The following is a 5964-nucleotide window of genomic DNA, read 5'->3' as shown; positions in this document are numbered from 1 at the left end:
GCCCCAACCTGTATAGTTACACAAGAAAAACGGACTGTTAGATAATTATAACAAAGATGCAACTGGGAGATTAACTTTGTAGGTATTGTTAACGGAAGTTGGGTTTTGTAATTAGAAGTTTTCTTGTCGAAACTGAAGTTGTATAAAATCATGCATCATGATTCTGGATTGTGGGGTTTATGTAGCTGTGTATTATAGGTTGCTGTGACCTGATTGGTAACGTCTCTGCCTGGTGTTTGCCAGTCGGGGTTTCGAGTCCCGCTCAGACTTGTTAGTTCCATTAGTGTCTGCAACCTTACTTCGTGAGCTAAGGTTGGTGGGTTTGTGGAAACCTATAGGTCTATCTGCTGAGTCATCTGCAGCCACTGTCTGGCACTCCCTGGTCCTAGCTTGGGTGGAGAGGAGGCTTGGGCGCTGATCATATAATATATGGTCAGTCTCTAGGGCTTTGTCCTGATTGCTAGGGCAATGTCACAGTCCCTTGCCTGTGCCATTCATGAGCGACCTTTAAACCTTTAAATGAATGGTGAGTAAAATTACAGAAATGCGCAAATGATGGTGTATTTTATGGTAAATGATAAGATATTGCGCCGTTTAACGAAGGTTTGTAGATTTATAGCATTGAGGGATGGATATGTAAATATAGACTTGAAGGACTGGCAGTTTTATAAAATGAGGAAGTTCAAAGTCGATATTAGTGAAGAGTAAAACAATGAATAATGACAATCTAAAGTGGAGAAATCTTAGAAATTTTGAAGATATCCACTTAGAGTAATGATATTATTATTATTATTATTATTATTATTATTATTATTATTATTTGCTAAGCTACAACCCTTGTTGGAAAAGCAGGATGCTATAAGCCCAGGGGCTCCAACAGGGAAAATAGCCTAGTGAGAATAGGAAACAAGGAAAAATTAAATTTTTGAGAAGAGTAACAACATTTAAATTAATGGGAGGTATTCATAAAAATGAAGGATATCCTTTTAAGCATAAGGTAGAAGTACAAGGTAATTCTCTGAAGCAGGAGGTAGAAGTATAAGCAAATCTTTCTTTCCATATTCATAATGATTACCTTTTACTTGCGAGGATATCCTCCAAGCAGAAGTAAAAGGTTGACTCGTGTTTCGGGAGCGCTTAGTTACATGTTGGAACTTGTAAGATTTCATTTGTGCTGTCAAGATAAGAAAGAGTTTAGTATTTATAATACGTATTTAATGCCCCGTTTTTACTTCTATTTAACTAAGTTTACGCATCAGAAAGAACACAGACGCCGCTGCGCCTTCCCCAAAGCCTCGCTGGCGACATCTATCCCCCACCCCTTGTATTAGAAGTTCTTTGACCTCTTTTTAGCTCCCACACCCCTTGTATTAGAAGTTCTTTGACCTCTTTTTAGCTCCCACACCCCTTGTATTAGAGGTTCTTTGACCTCTTTTTAGCTCCCACACCCCTTGTATTAGAAGTTCTTTGACCTCTTTTTAGCTCCCACACCCCTTGCACTAGAAGTTCTTTGACCTCTTTTTAGCTTCCCCACCTCTTGCATTAGAAGTTCTTTGACCTCTTTTTAGCTCCCACACCCCTTGCATTAGAAGTTCTTTGACCTCTTTTTAGCTTCCCCACCCCTTGCATTAGAAGTTCTTTGACCTCTTTCTAGCTCCCACACCCATTGCATTATAAGTTCTTTGACCTCTTTTTAGCTTCCCCACCCCTTGCATTAGAAGTTCTTTGACCTACTTTTAGCTCCCACACCCCTTGCATTAGAAGTACTTTGACCTCTTTTTAGCTCCCACGCCCCTTGCATTAGAAATTCTTTGACCTCTTTTTAGCTCCCACACCCATTGCATTAGAAGTTCATTGACCTCTTTTTAGCTCCCCCACCCCTTGCCTTAGAAGTTCTTTGACCTCTTTTTAGCTCCCCCACCCCTTGCATTAGAAGTTCTTTGACCTCTTTTTAGCTCCCCCACCCCTTGCATTAGAAGTTCTTTGACCTCTTTTTAGCTCCCCCACCTCAAGCATTAGAAGTTCTTTGTCCTCTTTTTAGCTCCCCCACCCCTTGCATTAGAAGTTCTTTGACCTCTTTTTAGCTCCCACACCCCTTGCATTAGAAGTTCTTTGAACTCTTTTTAGCTCCCACACCCCTTGCATTAGAATTTCTTTGACCTCTTTTTAGCTCCCACACCCCTGGCATTAGAAGTTCTTTGACCTCTTTTTAGCTCCCACACCCCTTGCATTAGAAGTTCTTTGACCTCTTTTTAGTTCCTCCACCCCTTGCATTAGAAGTTCTTTGACCTCTTTTTAGCTCCCCCACCCCTTGCATTAGAAGTTCTTTGACCTCTTTTTAGCTCCCCCACCCCTTGCATTAGAAGTTCTTTGACCTCTTTTTAGCTCCCCCACCCCTTGCATTAGAAGTTCTTTGACCTCTTTTTAGCTCCCACACCTCTAGCATTAGAAGTTCTTTGACCTCTTTCTAGCTCCCACACCCCTTGCATTAGAAGTTCTTTGACCTCTTTTTAGCTCCCACACCCCTTGCATTAGAAGTTCTTTGGCGTCTTTTTAGCTCCCACACCCCTTGCATTAGAAGTTCTTTGACCTCTTTTTAGCTCCCACACCCCTTGCATTAGTAGTTCTTTGACCTCTTTTTAGCTCCCACACCCCTTGCATTAGAAGTTCTTTGGCGTCTTTTTAGCTCCCACACCCCTTGCATTAGAAGTTCTTTGACCTCTTTTTAGCTCCCCCACCCCTTGCATTAGAAGTTCTTTGACCTCTTTTTAGCTCCCCCACCCCTTGCATTAGAAGTTCTTTGACCTCTTTTTAGCTCCCCCACCCCTTGCATTAGAAGTTCTTTGACCTCTTTTTAGCTCCCACACCTCTAGCATTAGAAGTTCTTTGACCTCTTTCTAGCTCCCACACCCCTTGCATTAGAAGTTCTTTGACCTCTTTTTAGCTCCCACACCCCTTGCATTAGAAGTTCTTTGGCGTCTTTTTAGCTCCCACACCCCTTGCATTAGAAGTTCTTTGACCTCTTTTTAGCTCCCACACCCCTTGCATTAGTAGTTCTTTGACCTCTTTTTAGCTCCCACACCCCTTGCATTAGAAGTTCTTTGGCGTCTTTTTAGCTCCCACACCCCTTGCATTAGAAGTTCTTTGACCTCTTTTTAGCTCCCACACCCCTTGCATTAGTAGTTCTTTGACCTCTTTTTAGCTCCCACACCCCTTGCATTAGAAGTTCTTTGACCTCTTTTTAGCTCCCACACCCCTTGCATTAGAAGTTCTTTGACGTCTTTTTAGCTGCCACACCCCTTGCATTAGAAGATCTTTGACCTCTTTTTAGCTCCCACACCCCTTGCATTAGAAGTTCTTTGACCTCTTTTTAGCTCCCACACCCCTTGCATTAGAAGTTCTTTGACGTCTTTTTAGCTGCCACACCCCTTGCATTAGAAGATCTTTGACCTCTTTTTAGCTCCCACACCCCTTGCATTAGAAGTTCTTTGACCTCTATTCTCCCACACGTTTAGCATTAGAGGTTCTTTGACCTCTTTTAGCCCCCACACCTCTAGCATTAGAAGTTCTTTGACCTCTTTTTAGCTCCCACACCTCTAGCATTAGAAGTTCTTTGACTTCCTTTTAGCTCCCACACCTCTAGCATTAGAAGTTCTTTCACCTCTTTTTAGCTCCCACACCTCTTGCATTAGAAGTTCTTTGACCTCTTTTTAGCTACCACACCTCTAGCATTAGAAGTTCTTTGACCTCTTTTTAGCTCCCACACCTCTAGCATTAGAAGTTCTTTGACTTCTTTTCAGCTCCCACACCTCTAGCATTAGAAGTTCTTTGACCTCTTTTCAGCTCCCTTACCTCAAGCATTAGAAGTTCTTTGACCTCTCTTTATAGCTCCCACACCTCTAACAGTAGAAGTTCTTTGACCTCTCTCTTTAGTTCCCACACTTCTAGCATTAGAAGTTCTTTGACATATATTTCTAGGTTCCATACTTTTAACATTAGAGGGTCTTCGATCTATATTTTGAGGTGCCTTACTTCTAGCATTAGAGGCTCTCTATTTTTAGGTGTCTTACCTCTGGCATTAGAGGCTCCTCTTCGCTGTTCTCTCCTGTCTTCTAGTTTTCAAGATCTTCTTTCATTAGATTATCTGTTTCTTCCGAGATTTCATTGTCTCTTTTCCTTAGTTCGTCAGTGTCCTTCTAGATTTCAAAAGAGATTTCAGTGCCGCGAGTCCTCATTTTGTCAGATTCCTCAGGGAAATCGAAGGCATTTATTCTTTACCTATCTGGGCAATGAGTAAAGAGATGAATACTATCGATTTCTCCGCATACACTATCATGCCAAAGTAAATGACGAGCAACATGATATATTTACCAATGTCGTGTGGATAATTATGTCCTTACTTCAATGGCGAATTTTGGGACAATCCTGTTGAAGAACTACACGTCACTCACCGTTCAGTTAAACCACTTTGCCTCCATCCTCATTCCCTGCAATCCGTTTTTGCACCGATACAAAGCCTTGTACTTTTTCCAAGAGTCGCCTTTAATAAGACATCGTCGCAAAAGCCCAAGCAAAGGATCCTTCAAGGCGCATACATTATGATCTTCAAAGCTCAGCTGCCAACGGAAGATCCCGTGTCTTTCTATAGGTCGGGCGATATAAAACGAACGATCGGCAATTTCGGCAGCAACCAAAACCATTTGTAGTTGATGGTGTTCCTAAGACGTAACACATAATTCTTACCGGCAGCTTCCTATTCCGCCAGAATGCGATCTCTATGAGTTAAGTGAAATCTTTCTCCCAGCCATCAACTCATTTCCTCTTACTCCTATTGACGCGCAATTCCTTGGCTAGATTTCGCCAGCTACATACAGATCATGCGAGGTGTTGCAGGCTACTTTTGAAAAAAATGAAGTTCAGGTCTTCAGAAGTCATTTGAAGCTCGGGGAGGAGTTGTTCAGGACTGCTCCTGGAAATTTTATTCTGGAGTCATTCAGAAATCCATGTTAAGTATACGGCTATGTCCTTTGAAGACTTTTGGAAATTCAGGAAAGTTTTCTTCCGAAACCGTTCTGAGATTCCGTTCTGGAGGCATTCAGAATTCCATGCTAAGTCTATGGCTATTTTTTCTGAAGCCATTTGGAAATCCGGGAAAGTTTTCTTCCGATATTGTTCTGAGATTCCGTTCTGGAGGCATTCAGAATTTCATCCTTAGTCTATGGCTATTTCTTCTGAAGCCATTTGGAAATCCTAGAAGATTTTCTTCCGATTTCTTTTAGGACTCGCGAAAAATTCCATTCTTGTTTTAATTACAACAACAACAACAACAACAACAACAACAACAACAACAACAACAACAACAACAACAACAATAATAATAATAATAGTTTAATAAACTATGTGATTTGATTTATGGATTTGAGTTGAAATTTTTTGAAGACGCTAAAATCTCAACTTTGTAGTTTGAAGGAAACTTTAAGATACCCGGGCGAAGGGTAATTGAGGTTTAAAGCAAACCAAATTGAAATAGTTGATTTCAGCTAAATTATTTCAGGTTTGGGATTTAAAACAATCTATTTCTGTTACGAATCGATATATATATATATATATATATATATATATATATATATATATATATATATATATATATATAGTTCATATATGTGTATATACAGTACATGCATGTATATAAGCTTTTGCAGTATATGAATATTCTGTGTATATATGAATATTTTTACGATGTATATATATACATATATATACATACATATACATATATATAATATATACATACATATACATATATATATATATAATATATACATACATACATATACATATATATATAAATATATATATATATATATATAAACTATATTTATATATTATATGAATACAGTATATTTGCATGTACTGTACACACACACACACACATATATATATATACATACATACAGACATACA

This window comes from Palaemon carinicauda, chromosome 16 (genome assembly GCF_036898095.1).
Source record: "Palaemon carinicauda isolate YSFRI2023 chromosome 16, ASM3689809v2, whole genome shotgun sequence".
NCBI classification, from domain to species: domain Eukaryota; kingdom Metazoa; phylum Arthropoda; class Malacostraca; order Decapoda; family Palaemonidae; genus Palaemon; species Palaemon carinicauda.
Note: the sequence above shows the minus strand (reverse complement) of the source record.